Source organism: Jaculus jaculus, chromosome 11 (assembly GCF_020740685.1).
Source record: "Jaculus jaculus isolate mJacJac1 chromosome 11, mJacJac1.mat.Y.cur, whole genome shotgun sequence".
NCBI lineage: Eukaryota > Metazoa > Chordata > Mammalia > Rodentia > Dipodidae > Jaculus > Jaculus jaculus.
Genome location: NC_059112.1, coordinates 50,883,160 through 50,901,173, shown reverse-complemented (window position 1 = coordinate 50,901,173; position 18,014 = coordinate 50,883,160). Strand labels below are relative to the sequence as shown.

The following is an 18,014-nucleotide window of genomic DNA, read 5'->3' as shown; positions in this document are numbered from 1 at the left end:
AAGCTCCGTGATGGCAGGGGAAAATGATAGCATGAGAAGAGAGTGGACATCACCCCCTGGTCAACATAAGGTGGACCATAACAACAGGAGAGTATGCCAAACACTGGTAAAGGGGAGCTGGCTATCACCCATAAGCCCACCCCCAGCAATACCCTATGTTGTGGAGGCATTAATTCCCAAATCTCCATGAGTTGGGAACCTAGCATTCAGAACACCTAAGTTTATGGGGGACACCTGAATCAAATCACCACTGTGATAAAATTAAACAGAAGGAGGGGGTATGACGGTCATTCTATAGAGTGTGGGGCACAGAGAAAACAGACTCAAGTCAGAGAATGTGAGCAGATCTGTGCAAATGAGTTACCATCTAGTGTTCAGAGTTGGACAGATCCCATTGCCCTTTGGGTAATTGAAAAGTAGGATAATAATATTCTCTCCTTCCCTGGGTTATCCTGAGTGCTGAGAGGTATATAAGGATATCTTTTTTAAAACCATAAACTTCTTTAAAATTATTATCACAAACTTTAATAAATGAGATCTTGAGATTTCATTTTTTACATAGCAGCCTCATGATCATAAATTTGGTTTTATGACAGAGATATGTAATATAATTACTTATCAAGACAGCATGAATTTGTATACATATCAAATGATGCATCAGTTTATCTCTTCATCTATCCATATACTCCAGGATGAAATACTGGTACAATGATGCATTAAACTGTGGGTCACAATTAGAAAACTGGAAAATAATCAATATGGAAAGTAGAGCATGAGGAGACATGTAATGTGATGTCACCTTTAGAAGTCTAAACTAATATGGAGATACAGGGGCATCAGAGGAATCAGTGTCTGCTACATTAAAAGTAGAACTTGGGCCACTAGGACCCAAGACCGGATAGTTTCCTGTTCCTTCTCCTATGAACTGCATTCCCCATCTCGAAACAAGCTGAGCCGCTAGAACTGCTCTGACAAGCTTACTGGCTGGGTGCTAATTGTTACTGTGACAAGATACCTGACCAGAAACAGCTTAAGAAAGGAAAGGGCTTATTTTCAGTTTTGAGGGGAAGTTTCATCATGGTGGAAGAAAGAGGAGCACATAGGCATCATCACCTCCACAGGGAAGAGGTAACAAAAGAACAGGACCAACTGGGGATGAACTGATCAAAGCCCACCCCCAGTGAGACACTCCCCAGCAAGGTTCCACCTCCTAAAGGTTCTACAACCTTCCATAACAGTGCCATAGCTGGGAATTAAGTACTCAAACACTGAGGCTATAGGAAACATATTTTGCTTTTGGTTTTTGAGGCAGGGTCTCACTTTAGTCCAGGCTGACCTGGAATTCACTCTGTAGTCTCAGGGTGGCCTCAAACTCAAGGCGATTATCCTACCTCTGCCTCCCGAGTGCTGGGATCAAAGGTGTGCACCACCACGTCGGCTATAGGAAACATTTTACATTTAAGCCTCCATAGGTGCCAAGGAGGTGGTGCACATCTCCCAGAGACAGAAAGCTAGCTGTCTAGCTGGAGGCCCACCTCTCCTAGCCCAGCACAGACCTGGATCCACAATCTTGGCTTCGAGAGGACTCTCCCATGAGTCAAGTTCTTGCTTCTCCCTCGAGAAGCAGCCAGTAGGAATATAAATGTGGATGTAAAAGGATAGTATTTCCTTCCAACACTTTTATGTTGACAGATAACATGCATATTTTTAAGTTTGAAATGAGAACCACTTTTTATTATTTATGTTTTATTTTTTATTTGTATGGATACATCAAAGGTTGTTACCATCATTCCTCTCCTCCCTGCCTCTATTCCACTGAGGGCCCCACTTAGTTTTCCAACATGGTATTCAACATGGAGTTGTGGGTTATGAGTTGTGAGAGCAGCAGTCATTGTTTTGGGGGGGATTACAAGTAACATTTATCTATCATATACAACATGACTTTCTAAAGGATGCATACATTGTGGAGTGGTTAAATCTAGGAATTACCAAGTGCATTACTATTTTGCTATGTGATAGCACATAGCATCTACTTTACATATTTCAAAAATATAACATATCACCATTAAAGTCACCATGCTACGCAATAGATCTCTTGAAATCACTTTTTTCTCTCAAACTGTAGTTATGCATCCCCTGAATGATAGCTCCCCATTCTCCTTTCACTCCAGCTACTATAACACTATTCATGGTGGCCAAGGCATGAAATGAACTTCACTGGAAAGCATGTAGATGAATGGGTAAGCAAAACATAGTAGACATGCACAATGGATCTATGAGTCAGCTTTCTATTAATATACAAGATATCAGAAATAATCAACTTTAAATTATTTTGATCTGATTTTGAAAGTTTTCAGGTACCTGTCATGAGGCCCTGTTCACAGTAAGCAACTCCCCTCATGCAAGTAGCAAAAACGAAAAGAGATGTGGGGGTGGAGCATAAGATCCCAATATGTCCTTCAAAGACAAACCCATGGGACATTTTTCATATGAGGCTTCTTTTCTAAAACATACTACCTCTTTTTTTGGTGTGTGTATGTATGATGTATGTACACATGTATATGCAGGAACACATGAATCATGATGTGTATATGTTTGTGTGACATGTGCACACATGTATATACATGCAGGTATGCATGAGTCATGGTATGTATTTGTGTGTGTGATGTGTGTGCACATTTACATGTAGATATGCATGAGCCATGATGTATATGTATATGTGATGTGTACACACATGGTCATGCAGGTATGTATGAGCCATGGTGTGCATATGGAGGTCTGAGAACAACTTTTGAGTGTTGGTCCTCACCCTCCACCCTCCTTGAGGCAGGGCTTCACACTGTTCTCCACTGCTTTTGTAAAGCTAACTGTTCCCCAAGCTTCCAGCAGATTGTCCTGTCTCTGCTTCTCTTCCTACCAATAGGTGAGGCTGGGATTACAAACACCTACCACAGTTTCCAACTTTCATGTGGATGCTGTGACTCTGAATCCGGGATTCTGAACTCATTCTTGTTTAGCATGTACTTTATCCTCCAAACCATGTAGACTTCTTGTAGTGTCATAAACTGGGGAGCCAATCTTTCAACACATGGGCCTTGGAATACTACTATTCAATAGTAAAAGTGAATGAAATCCCACAATATGGATGAATCTAGAAGATGGTGCAATAAGTGAAAAAAGTCAGGTATGAAAGACAAATACAGTATATTCTTACTCACTTGTAGGATTTTTTAAAGCTCCCCCTTTCTAATGTCTGAGAGAAGTGTGATATTCCTGGATGAAAACAGGAAAGTGGAGAAAGAGAATGGTTTTGCTAAGAAGAACTTATCCTGATACCTCCCAGAGCACAATCAGTTAAGGGACAAATCCTTAACATTGAAGTCTTCTCAGAACTGCTTAGAGAGGAGGGGTTTCAACATATAGCTAATTCTAAAGGAAGAGTCTTACAGAGTATATACTAAAAAAGCAGTAAGGTTTTGATTGGGTTCAGGAGGAATTATACCTAACATTCTGTCTTTCCATAACAGGTTACCTTTTAAATCTATCATTGACTAGAATACCCCAGAAATTTTTTGTGTGATTTTGTAACCTGCCATGTATTTCAAAACAACTTTTTTTTTTCAGAATTAGTAGTCCTATAACTATTTCTTTGCTTACCTTAGCCTTTTCCTGTATTTACTCATGTGTGTCAATGCCAAACTTATTTTTGCAGTGTTCCACACAGCTTTCCTTTAATTCACATGTACTGTATTTTCTAGCTCATATCCAAACAGTCCCTCCACGTAGGAGTTTTTGACATTATGCAGGGAGGAGAGAAATAGATCAACAGGCAGAGCTTATTTTGTTCATAGATTGTTAATCCATTTCTTCCTCTGACTCTGCTATCTCAGAATAGTTTCAGGGGCAGGACTGAATGTATTCCTCTTACACAAACACCTTAATATGCATGCAAATTGATTACCACCAAAATGTTATAGGTGAGCTGGAGCTGAAGCTGGAAATCAGTTGATAGAGTACTTCCCTAACAAGCATGAAGCCACGGCTCTATCTCCAGCTTTATATTAACCAGGCCTAGTGGCACATGTATCCTGTAATCCCAGCATCAGGGAGAAACCGGTAAGAGAAAGGGAAGTGCAAGGTCGTCTTTGACTACATAGTAAGTTTGAGACCAGCCTGCGACACATGAGCCCTGGTTTCCAAATAAATAAATAAATAAAAATAAATAAGTATTACAGCTGAGCATATTTAGAAGAAAAAAAATGCTTCCCTGTTGACTCTACTGTTGGACTCACTTGTCTCTGTTGCCAAATAGCTTTTCTTGGTACCTGGCTTAATATTGCTACCAAATGATAGAAACCAAGTCAGACAGCTGGATTAGGAGTTAGAAATTCCATGGGCCCTTAGTGGTATACCTCATAGCTTCCGGTTCTGCTGCTAATTAAACCCAGCTGATTAACAGAATCCATCTCCTCTTAGTGCCAAGCCCTCTTATCTGATGAACTATTCTAGACCACTAGACAATGGTAGACTGTATGCCAATCCAGTAGATAATTCAATGGTTTCATTTAGAAGGGAGTTATGATTTAGCCCTGCTATTATGAACATTTCCTGTAATTACAAAGAGAAAAAAATGTGGATTTTAGAATTGAAATATTCTGCTGCTCCTAAATTGAGAAGAGGCCATTAATGATAGAGAAATGCAAAATGAGATGTCATGCAGAGAAAAACACATTAAACACAAATTTTATAAAGGAACTAAATCAAATCTAAAAAGTAAAAAGTGCTAACTATGGTGAAGTATAATATGAAATGCTCTTTGATAAATTACAATGCCAAAGATGAGCTAGAATTATTGAAAAGTAGCCCCAGCAGCCTCTTTCTTTCCCTCCTCCCTCATATCTGGTGTATTCTTCACATCCTCAACATCTGCTGTATACTTAGTCATACTGGACTCTGATAATACATAAGTAACAACATTCCATGTTAGCCATAGACTCTGTGCCTCATGTGGGGAGACAGAAATGGAAGCAGGTATAAAGGGCAGCCTCTTGTTAGAGCTATATGCCAATGGAGGAATTGGTCAGGACTCCAACCTCCTCTCTTGTTAGCATTTGATTAAAAAAAGTCATTTTTCCCTTTCTGTATTCTTACCAGCTTTTCACAGAAGCACTGCTCATACGCTAAGTTGTAAGCTCTGTCTCACCTTGGTTCTAGAAGACAAAAACCAAGTGTAGAGCCAGGCGTGGTGGTACATGCTTTTAATCCCAGCACTCAGGAGACAGAGGTCAGAGCATCACTGTGAGTTTGAGACCACCCTGATACTACGTAGTGAATTCCAGGTCGGTCTGAACTAGAGTGAGACCCTACCTCAGAAAGTAAAACAAAACAAAACAAAACAAAAAGTGTAAATAAGCTTAAGCAATGAAGGAGGATTAACAAATCATAGTAGTGAGGAGAACCTCAAAACAAAGTCACAAAATGGAAGGAGGAGTTTTTAAATTACTTCCTCAGGCTGGGATGGGCTAATTGACAGCAGGGTTATCTCTGGCCTTCCCATTCCTGTGGTTGTTCCTGAAAGTTGATGGCTCTCCCTCTCTCCTCTCTCTCCTCTGGTCCTCCCTGAGCACTGATGGGTCTCCCTCTCTCCTCTCTCTCCTCTGGTCCTCCCTGAGCACTGATGGGTCTCCCTCTCTCCTCTCTCTCCTCTGGTCCTCCCTGAGCACTGATGGGTCTCCCTCTCTCCTCTCTCTCCTCTGGTCCTCTCTGAGCATTTATGGGTCTCACCCTTTCATTTTATACACACACAGTTCAAAGCTCTTCGTGTATTGGGAGGCATGATGCTTCAAGACTTAGCTTAACATTTCCACAGAGAAGGAATGTTATTTTACCCACAGCATACTTCATCAAATATGCATCTAAACCCTCATCAGTTTTAATGAATTATGTACCCACCCAACTCGTGGTTCAGGAGAAATGGCATGCTCCTAGAAGTGAGAAAATTTAATGGTTTTCCAGGGAAACCTGGAACAATAACTGTGGAGTCTACCCCCAATTCTGAGTCACACTCAGGATTTATTGCTAATATTTTCTCAGAACAAATGTAAAAGCTTCCATGCTAACCACACCAGTGATATATATCCTACATACCTTCTAGCTTTTTTATCTACTAGTATATATCTCTGTATATGTTGATAATACCAGCAGATAATCCATGTACATCAACCCTTATAGCTTTGGTTTTCAGTTTTCATTGAAGGTGAGAGGGAGTACAGTTAGGGTGACTGGACCCCTGAAAGTGAAAAAGGCAGGAAAGTTTGTACTTGCTACAAATCAAAGATGCTCTGGGCCTGGGAGATGGCTTAGTGGTTAAGGCACTTGTCTGCAAAGCCAAAGGACCCAAGTTCTATTCCCTCATACCCACATAAAGCCAGATGCACAATGTGACACAAGAGTCTGGAGTTCATTTGCACTGTCTGAAGGCCCTGGCACAACCATCTCCCCCATCAAGTAAATAAATAAATAAAAATATTTAAGGAAAAAAAAGATGACCTGACTTCTAATCTCTTATCTAGTTTCCTAGACCTGTTTTTCCACAAACAACCAACACCCCTCCTGGGAGGGAGGTCTTTCATAGGATTTGAACATTGTGATTGCTCAAGTTCAGCTCCTGGAACTTGGAGTCAAGGCTAACCTCTTCCTGAAACTGCCCCTAGCCCTAACCAACCAACTGTTCACCAGACTCAGAAAACAGCCCACCACTATAAGGTTTGAATACCTTTGCAAGGAGAGGGCAGGCTCTTTGACAACTTGGAACTTCCAGCTGTGGGTGAATTTTTCCTTCAGCTGAGCCCAGCCAGGCTGAGCTGAGGGGAAAGCATCCTAGATTTTACTGTCCACATGAATTCTTTATCCCCTCCAGCTCCCTTTTCTTTCCATTGTCTTTCTAGGCCTTCCATGTTCCTTCTCTAGCCATATGGGTGCCTTTCCTTGGCTCTGTACTTCCCTCAATAAATATAATAATTATCCTTCTTGGTCTTATTCAATTATTTGATTAAAATTAAAAACAAACCTAGGGGTTGGGGTTCAAGGATTTTCCAGGACCCCAAGTACCCCATTACAGAAAAATGAAGAATCAACTCAATTTCACAATTAAAATATCTGCTATGAAAACTGTCTGCCCTTGGGAGAAATTGTTGCTACTATTTTCCTGATCATTCTCAGTGTAGAAGAAATGTAAGCAGATACAAGAAAGTGAAGATCCAAGAATCTTTCTCCCTAATGAAATGAAGGTTGGGATATTTTGAACAATATAGCTGAATAGCTACCAGAAGTCCCAGAAATCTTTTATGTTTAATATACACTGAGTTTAAGAAGTTACTGGAACACAAGCTCATGCAAAGTTGGAGAAGGAATGCAAAGTACAGCGCCCTAGGTAACATGTCATGTAGAAGCATTGTCCACTATGGCTTACTCACATCAATACAGGACGGAACCTGTGAACCACACCTGGATGATCTCAGAAATCTGTAAACCTTTCTGGAGAAGGGATAAGCAAGGCAAGAACCAGCAGGCACAGAAAAAGCAAGGCACAAAGTAACTAAAGAAAAATTTCCCATTGTGTCTGTGAATTGACATTTAGTTGTATATACCTTTATAAGGTGGAAAGTTTTTAATTAACACAGATTGTGTGAGTGGTCTTAAAACACTTAGTGGCTACCTTCAGATTACACACCTCATGTGTGTGTGTGTGTATGTGTGTGTGTGTGTGTTTGAGTATGTTTATAGTGTGATATATGTATGAGTATGTATTCAGATGTGTGTGCTCTCCTGAGGAGGATATTGGGTGCCCTCTTTATCACTCCCACCTTTTTGCCTTAGAACAGAGTCTCTAGGTGAACCTGGAGTGCCAGTAATTTGGGGGCTGAAAAAGCTGGCCAGAGAGCCCCAGCAATCCTACCATCTCTACCTCCACCCTATGCTGGGGCTACAGACATGTCTGGCCATGCCCAGTTTTTTACATGGTTGCTGGAAATCTAACTCAGGTCCTCCTGCTTATGCAGCAGGCACTCTTACATACTGACTCATCTCCTCAGACCCCAGATTACAAATATCTTACACCAAGACAGGTCATGGCTAAAAAATTTTACTTGAACAAAAAGGAAAATAAATTGATATTCATATTGAAGCCTAAAGTAAAAGGATATTAATGATCAGTATTCAGTTTTGAAAAGCCATGAGGGGGTTTCATATACTATAAGACAGCAGTAGAAGATGATCTATGAGAAGGCTTCTTTCCTCCTGTAAACCCAGGTGGCGATGTTTAGATACATTATTACTGCTGTTTGCATGATACTTCTCAACATGTAAAAAAGTGAAGATGTGTTAGATTTTTGTTGCTGTGACAAAATACTTGAGAGAAACAATTTTAAAAATAGGATTTATTTTGGTTCCATTTCAGAAGTTTTAGTTCATATATGCTTTGCCCATTACTGTGGCATTCCTGATGAGGCAGGATATCCTGGCAGGAAGGGCATAAGCAAAGCTGCTTGCTTCATGGTGGCCATGAGTTGTGGTGGGGGAAAAGTACAAAGAAAGACAGGAAGAGACCAGGGACAAGATATATCCCTCAAAGGCAAGCCCCCAGTGACCCACATCCTCCAACAAGGTCCCACCTACTAACTGCCCATTCAATATGAACTCATCAATAGGTTAATCCTTGTACTGTTATTAATAAGAAAGAATATATGAGTTTATTTAATTATTGCCACTCAATTCTACACTTTTCAGGTTACTAGACTGTTAACATGGTACTTGCTGACAACAGTCAGAGTGTGCTTAGAGCAATCAGTTGTCTTGCACAAATGAGCTTTGGAAGCTATTTATGTTGACTGGCAAGTTACAAGCTTGTGTGGCATAAATTTGCAAGTTTTGAGGTTAAATGGAATTTGTAAAACCTCTAGTCAGAATTCATGCTTCCATTGTTCACAAACCATGGGTAACATGATCAGTAATCTCTTCACTTAATTCTTCTACATGGTGTCTGATAAGGATGCTGGATAGGGGCCAGAAGACTTAGAAGCTGGCCCTGGCTCTTGCTTGGTACATCAGGCAAAATCACTGTTTATCCATGAACCTCTCTGTCTTCATCTATACAAGTAGGGTCTGAGGGAAAAGTTTGATTAGCATTTTGGGGTTCACCAGGCATATCAAGCACTTCACACATATCTTCTCACCCAACACAGATTAGTGGGTTTCTGCAGTCTATTGAGTCTATAATCAAAGGCCAATCAATGTAGAAAGGAAGAAAGAATAATTCTTGGAATGTGCAGAAAATGAAATTTAGAAACTGTTGCAGTCTGGTTCGCATTGCCGTTAGAAATCACCCAACCAAGAGCAGCTTCTGGGAAAAAGAGATTTATTTTGGCTTACAGGCTCGAGGGGAAGCTCCACGATGGCAGGGGAAAACGATGGCATGAGCAGAGGGTGGACATCACCCCCTGGCCAACATAAGGTGGACCACAGAAACAGGAGGGTGTGCCAAACACTGGCAAGGGGAAACTGGCTATAAAGCCCATAAGCCCACTCCCAGCAATACACTCCCTCCAGGAGTCCTTAATTCCCAAATATCCATCAGCTGGGAACCTAGCATTCAGAACACCTAAGTTTATGGGGGACACCTGAATCAAACCACCACAGAAACCTAGAAGAAAGGATTCTAGCATTAGATTCCCATGAGTATTAGGTAAGACTAAACAGAAGAGAATGTTCCATGTTGTGTGTATGTATGTGCTGAATATATAGAAATGTATTCTGTTTGTTTTCCAGTAGGATCTGTTTTTCAGTTACTAATATTCATCAAAATAATTTCCAATTTTTGGATTTATAGTATAGCATGCTTACATGAGTATTTACTAGTAAATGGATTATTGTGTTATGTTATTGCTTGTACCAATATTCATGAGAAATAATATAGGGACTCTAATACATGTCCAACATTTATTAACCCAAACATCTATCTATTTCTATGTGATGATCTTCAGGTTGTCATTTTTGGCATGTGTGTTTAGAGTATGTGCAGTGGGTATGGGGTTTGGATATACAGTGCATATGCACATGTACACAGATGTGTTCATATGTGTACAGATATATACAACCCTGTGTACATTCAAGTGAAAGCTGGAGGAAAATGTCAGCTATCCCCTTCTATCCCTCCTCTGTATAGTTTCCTTAAGATCTAGTCACTCTGTGAACCTAGATCTTCCATTTTTGTTCAGACTACTTCCTATACCAGCAAATCTCAGCAATTCCCCTATCTCCACCCACCACAGGACAAGGCTTATGGGCATGTATGGCCATGCCTGGATTTTTATGTGGGTGCTGGGAATCAAACTCAAAATTTCTCAGGCCCTCATGCTTGTATAGCGAGTGCTCTCACCTACGGAGCCATCTCGCCAGTCCCCTCTATCTGTCTTTAATGGAAGTGTAACAGACTTTTTTATTTTAAGAACATCTTGCTAAAATAGGTGTACATTTGAAAATATTGTAGGCTTGAGAGGGAATGGATTAACTCTATTTTAGTAACTTTCACACTGTATTTTTTTTTAATTGTGGTTATTTATTTATAGAGTTAATCCTGTCCAGATCCATCAATTTCCTGCGAATTTCATTTTTCTTTACTCTTAAATAGAACTCTGTTGTATAAATGTGCCACATCTTCATTATCCACTCATCAGTTGAGGGACATCTAGGCTGGTTCCATTTCCTAGCTATTGTGAATACAGCAGCAATAAACATGGATGTGCAAGTATCTGTAAGGTAGTGCACTGAGTCCTTATGATATATGCATAGGAGTGAAATAGCTGGATCATATGGTAAATCTATTTTTAGCTATCTCAGAAACCTCCACACTGATTTCCACAGTGACTGTACCAGAGATTATATTCCCACCAGTAGTGTAGAAAAGTTCCTCTTTTACTACATCCTCACCAGCATTTATTGTCATTTGTTTTCTTGATAATAGTCAATCTGACAGGAGTGAGATAGAATCTCAAAGTAGTTTTAATTTGCATTTCCCTGATGGCTAAGGATGTAGAACAATTTTTAGATGTTTATATGCCATCTGTATTGGTTAGTTCCATAATCCATTGTTTGATTTCTTAATATTTAGTCTTTTGAGTTCTTTGTCCTTTGTCAGATATATAGCTGGCAAAGATTTTCTCCCATTCTATAGGTTTCCTCTTTGCTCTATTCACGGTGTCCTTTGCTATATAAAAGCTTTTTAATTTCATGAGGTCCCAGTGGTTGATTATTGGTTATATTTCCTGAGCAACTGAGGTTATATTTGGAAAGTAATTGCCTATGCCAATATGCTGACAGGTTTCCCTACTTTTTTCTCTACCAGTTTCAGGTCTAATATTAAAGTCTTTGATCCATTTTGTTCAAATTTAATCTAATTTGGATCCAATTTAATCTCTTGCTTTCCAAGTTTTCTTTTTATGTGTGTCTCTTGCCTTATTTCTTTCTTTTATCATTTAATTAAATGTTTTATTGGTTTTCAGAGAGTTAATTATTTTTATTTTTTATTTATTAATTTTTTTATTAAATAGTTTTGTACTCAGTGAGTACAGTCAAGTTGGTACCATTGTTAGGTTCATCCATGACCTACCCCCTCCCCTTGGCCCCTCTTTGTTGATGTATATGGGTCATGCATTGTGGAGTTAGCCCACAGTTACGGGTAGGAGAAATGTCTCTGCATATCATGACCCAACATGTGGCTCTGACATTCTTTCCGCCATTCTTCCGCAAAATTTCCCTGGGCCATGTTGAGTTCATTTTTGGTCTGCTTCAGTGACAAGGTGTTGGGGGCCTCTGGGTCTCTGGATCTCTGATATGGTAGGAGTTGATTTTTCTCTGTGTTGATCTCCTAAACCCTTGTGCTGGTACCCGGTACCAAGAAAACAGCACCCTTGCTTGTTTAGCCCATTGTTCTTGGTTTTAGCTGGGGCCCTTATGAGGTGTGATGGGGTGGTTCTCTCCTTAGGATCTGTGTCTATCTGAAAAAGAGAAGCAGATTCTCCAATGGAGAGTAATGTTAGCTCCAGAAAAAATGGGATAATCCTTATTTTTTTAATAGAGAATTTAATAAGTGTAGGCCCGCTTGTAGCCCATGATTGGTGGTTGCTTGATAATGGAGAGCGGACTCATGTTTGCATATGGCTCTGACTTGTTTCCCAGCTCCTGTACCATTGAAGGGATCAGTTAGCCAAATAAAGAGCAGTTGGTTCCCACCATGGCTGTGTGCCACTATTGCACTTTTGTGAGCATCACAACAGGTTATTTGCTGCTATGTAGGTTAGACCATGAGTTGCTTAAGACTTCCAGTAGTATGTTAAGTAAAAGTGGGGACAGTGGACACCCTTGTCTTGTTCCTGAATTTAGTGGAAAGCTTCAAGTTTTTCCCCATTTATGATTATGTTGGCTATCAGTTTGTTATAAACAGCCTTTGTTGTAGATATATGTTCCTTCTATTCCCAGTTTCTTTAGGACTTTTACCGTGAAGGAATGTTGAATGTTGTTAAATGCCTTTTTCTGCATGTATTGAGATGATCATGTGATTGTTGTCCTTTGGTCAATTTATATGGTGTATTTATGGGTTTGTTTATGTTGAACCATCCCTGCATCTCTGGGATAAAACATACTTGGTCAGGGTGAATGATCTCTTTGGCATATTCTTGTATTCTGTTTGCCAATATTTTGTTGAGAATTTTTGCATCTATGTTCATGAGGAATATTGTCTTATAATTCTCTTTTTTTGCACTATCTTTGTCTGGTTTTGGTATCAGGGTGATTCTGCTTTTGTAGAAAGAGTTAAGTAGTATTCCTTCATTTTCTATTGTATGGGAGAGTTTGAGAAGCACTTGTGTTAGTTATGGTCTGGGTTAGTTAGGTCTGGTAAAATTTACCTGTGAAGCCATCTGGACCTGGACTTTTTTTAGTTGGGAGATTTTTATAACTGGTTTAATCTCCATGCTTGTTATAGGACTGTTTAAATGGTTTATCTCATCTTGACTTAATTTTTGTAGGTCATAGAAATGAAGGAAATCATCCATTTCTTTCAGATTTTCAAACTTAGAGGTGTTTATTTTCTTCAAGTATGCCCTTATGATTTTCTGAATTTCCTTGGTATCTGTTTCATTTCTAACTTTATTGATTTGTGCCTCTTCTCTCTTTCTTTTGATCAGATTTGGTAACGGTTTATCCATCTTGCTTATCCTTTCAAAGAACCAACTCTGCTTTTGGGGCGGGGGTTCTACTTCATTAATTTCTGCTCTGATCTTTATTATTTCTCTCCATCTACTGATTTTTGCTTATGTAGTTCTTCTTTTTCCGAGGCCTTAAAGTAAAGCATTAAGTTGTTTACTTGTGACTTTTCTAATTCCTAATATAGGCACTCAAATCTATAAATTTCCCTCTTAGGACTACCTTCATTGTGCCCCACAGGTTTTGATATGTTGTGTTCTTATTATTATTTTATTCTATGGATTTTTTAAAATTTCCTTTGTGATTCCTTCATTGACCCACTCATCATTTAACAGTGTATTGTTTAGTTTCCATGATTTTGGGTATGCTCTATAGCTTTTCATGGTGTTGATTTGTATCTTAATACCATTGTAATCAGATTGAATATAAGGAATTATTTCAACTTTCCTGTATTTGTTAAGATTTGCTTTGTGACCAAATATATGGATAATTTTAGAGAATATTCCATGTGCTGCTGAAAATAATGTATATACTGCAGTATTTGGGTGGAATGTTTTCTAGATATCTGTTAGGTCTATTTGTTGTATGAGCTCATTTATTCCAGATGCTTCTCTCTTTGCCAAGATGACCTGTTAATTGATGAGAGTGGGGTGTTGAAGTCACCCACTAAAACTGTTTTTGGTGTTATCTGCGACCTTAACTCTAATAGTGTTTGATGAAATGATGAGCCGCCATGTTAGGTGCATATGTGTTAGGTGCATATATGTTTAGATTTGTAATGTCTTCCTGTTGGAGTTTTCCTTTAATCAAAAATGTTGAAGTCTATCCTGTCAGATATTAGGATATCAATATCTGCTTGATTTCTAGGTCAATTTGCTGGAAATATCATTTTCCAAACTTTTGCCCTAAGATATTGTCCATCTTTTATGAAAAGATGGGTTTCTTGGAGACAAGAAATAGAAGGGTCCTGCTTTTTAACCCAGACGATAAGCCTGTGTTTTTTTGTTTGTTTGTTCATTTTGTTCTGTTTTGTTTTTTTTGGTTGGGGCATTGAGACCTTCATATTAAGGGTTATTATTGGACTGGAGAGATGGCTTAGCAGTTAAGCACTTACCTGTGAAGCCTAAGGACCCAGTTCAAAGGCTCAGTTCCCCAGGACCCATGTAAGCCAGATGCACAAGGGGGCACATGCATCTGGTGTTTGTTAGCAGTGGCTGGAGGCCCTGGTGTGCCCATTCTCTCTCTCTCTCTCTCTCTGTCTCTCTCTCTCTCTCCCTCCCTCCCTCCCTCCCTCCCTCTTTCTCTCTGTATCTGTAGCTCTCAAATAAATAAGTAAAGTATTTTTTAAAGAGTCATTACTGAAAGATGTGTATTTATTCTTGTCATTCTTATCTTGTAGTTCTTCTGGTTTTCCTTCACTCTCTTGTATTAACTGTTAGTATTTTTTCCATGTTTCCTCATGTGTATGATTTTCTTTCTCTTTAGCATGAAGAATCTCTTCAAATATTTTATGTAGAGCTGGTTTAGTGTTCATTTGTTCCTTTAGTCTGTTTTTGCTGTGAAATGTCTTTATTTCTCCATCAATTTGATGGATAGCTTTGACTTTTTTTTTGAGTTGTTTTCTTTTACAACTTAAAGTACAATATTCCAAGCCCTTCTGGTTTTTTAAAGTTTATGTTGAGTAATCTGAAGTTATTCTGATGGGCTTGCCTTTATGTGTGACTTGATTTTTCTGTGTAACTGCTTTCAACATATTTTCTTTGGTTTGTATGTTTAGTAGTTTAATTATAATATGGTGGTGAGAGGTTCTTTCCTGATTTTGTCTGTTTGGCATTCTGAATGCTTCCTGTATCTGTATTGGCATGACTTTCTCTATTTGAGGGAAATTTTCTTATATGATTTTGTTTAAAACACCTACTATGCCTTTGGAGTGAAATTCTTCTCTTCCTACTATACCTTTAATTCTTATATTTGATCTCTCCATAGTGCCCCAGCTGTCTTTAAATTCCCATTCATGCTTTTTTATTAGTTTGTCTTTCTCCTGTTGGACTGTATTAGATCTGCCACCTGATCTTCTCGTTTAGATATTTGTCCTCTCCTTGATCCATTCTACTGGTGAGACTTTCCACAGACTTTTCTAGTTGACATACTCTGTTTTTCATTTCTAGTATTTCTGATTGGATACGTTTTCATTGTTTCTACTTCCTTCATGTATTGATCTCCATATTTCATTGAGTTAGTTTCCTGTGTTCTTTTAGGATTCCTTCAGGAGCTTGTTTTCTTCTTTGATTCCTGTTATTTCTTCTTTGATTTTTTTTTATCATAGCTATAATAGTTTTTTTGAAATGTTTGTCAAGAATTTCATCTAAAACAGTCTCACCAGAGGTCATTTTGGATGGATTTATAAGGGACCTTTTTGGTGGAATTATATTGTTTTGGTTTTTTGTGTTTCATGTATCATAATGTAGAGATTTTTGGCTCCTATTTAATTTGATCCTTGTGTTTTCTAATTATCTGTAGTGTTCTTAGATGTGTAAACCCAACTTTTTATATCTTCAAGGTAAGAGTTTAAGATGTCAGGTGTGGCAATTATATTACTCCCAGAGTATCAGCAGAAATGACCCTAGGTATTTAGTTTACCTGCTATGCAAGGACTCTAGTAGACCAGGTGGTACAAATCACCAGCAAATTCTAAAAGTCACCTGAACAACATACACATTCAAATAAAACCAACTCAGAATTTATGCAAGAGTGGGGATTAAAACTAACAGATAACCTAAGAAAGCCAAAGGCCCTAAGGTGTTGCCCCACAGCCTAAATCCTGTCAACTGGGAGACAGATTTCTGGTAAATGGATTCCTGATCAGCCTGGCTGTAAGTGAGACCCTGACCCAATAATGACAGAAGAAAAAGACAAAGGGCCTATAAATCAGGAAACATAAAAGGCAACAATAGTCAACACCAAAATACAGCTTATTTGAGAAGGGTAAAGCAAATCAAGAATATATCAATCAGGACTGGAGGGATAGCTTAGCAGTTAAGGCATTTGTCTGCAAAGCCAAAGTACCTAGGTTCAATTCCCCAGGACCCACATAAGCCAGATGCACAAGAGGGTGCACATGTTTAGAGGCCTTACATGCCCATTCTCGGTCTCTCTCTCTCTCTCTCTCTCTCTCTCTGTCAAATAAATTAATAAATAAAAATTTTAAGAAGAGAATATATCAATCAAGTGTAACACATAGCCTGCCCTGACATGGAAAGAGAGAGTAGCAGTTCCAGTGCAGGCCTGTGTACCTGCTTTGTGTTAATTAGGCCCTTTTATCTTTCAGGATGGCTTCCAATCTCATCCACTCTGAGTTCCCACCTCAGTCCCTTTCTGTTATGCTGTGGATTCAGTTAGGCCACTTCGGTTGCTGGATATGGTGCTCTGATTGGCTGTGCGGCCAGGTGGTGGATGAGCTCTCTGGTGGTTTGTGGCACTGGCTGTTGGGGAAAGGGAAGCTATGCAGAGGGCCTGGAGTTTTTCTGAAGCTGCTCAGCTGGTCCTGCTGTTTTCCCCTTGGGTTTCTTGACTTTTCCAGGCAACTGGTGGGAGCAGAAAATCCCTTCACCAGGCTTCTGCTCCTGTGGCTCTTTGCCAGGCAGGGTGGGCAGGCACACAGACAGGGGCCACTGGTGTCTTGGCAGGATTCCTACTGGCTGCCTGCTTGCTAGGAGCTCTGGGTCTCTCCTGCTTCTCTGCTGTGGTTGATAATTCCTATACACCTTCACTTTTTTGGTATAAGAGTGTATTATGGTGGTCTGCTTTTTTCCCTCCATAGGTTGCTTTGGCATAGCTCCTATGCTGCCATTTTACCTGGAAGTCCTTCACTTTAGTTTTCAAACCCACATAACTGCTTCAGGTCTCTGTTTTAAAGGCACTTCAATCAAGTGTGAAAAGCTTCCTTGGATAGAATGCTAATCTCTGCCTCCTTGCTCTTTTTCTTTTTTTTAATGGTAATATTTTATTTTTTTAATCTTATTTTATTTTATTTTTTCTCAATTTTTTAAAACATTTTCCATGATTATAAAAAATGTCCCATGGTAATACCCTCCCTCCCTCCTTGCTCTTTTTCTTTCCTATTGTGAATTGAATATGAAGTGTTCCCCTGAAAAGACTCATAGGTTGAAGACTTGGTCCCAGATGGTGGTACTATTTAGACTTGATTGGATACTGAGAGTGAAAATACTATCAATGGATTAACCATTGTACCAATGTTTAGCTGGCTGTACCATGAATTTGCTCTAGGACCCTGGGCGAATTGCCACATGTCTCTGGGCTGCTATATCTTTATTTATTGAATAGACTGAGGGAAATATCTCAAATGGCATTGTATCTTATGACTAAGCCATCATGTTGAGCACTTCTCATGTGTCCTCTCATTTATTCAATAAAGATTAAGAAATCTTAAAGCTCATTTCCACAAAAATAACTGAATAATTTGCCATAAAAGAGTACATCCTGACTATTTTCAGTGCAGGAACCAGAAGAGAAAAACACAAAATCAATGATGTCACCTCCACCTCTAAGCACCCCAGTTCAATAAGCACTTGGTTGGTGTGAAATATCTTTTAAAATATTCTGGAAGAACAGAGGAGCATTGTCTAACACTGTACACAGATGTTGCAAGCATTCCCATCAGCAGTTTCCACTCCTATTTCCTGCACCCTGGCTCAGCTGCCCCACACTTCCTCGATTATTCTGCAAGCTAACTT

At 39.3% G+C, this 18,014-nt stretch overlaps 1 protein-coding gene across 5 annotated transcripts in view; it reads left to right on the top strand.

The window, feature by feature from the left end:
* Cc2d2a (coiled-coil and C2 domain containing 2A) overlaps positions 1-18,014 on the top strand; it is a 128,714-nt gene that overhangs the window by 45,933 nt on the left and 64,767 nt on the right. The window lies entirely within an intron of this gene.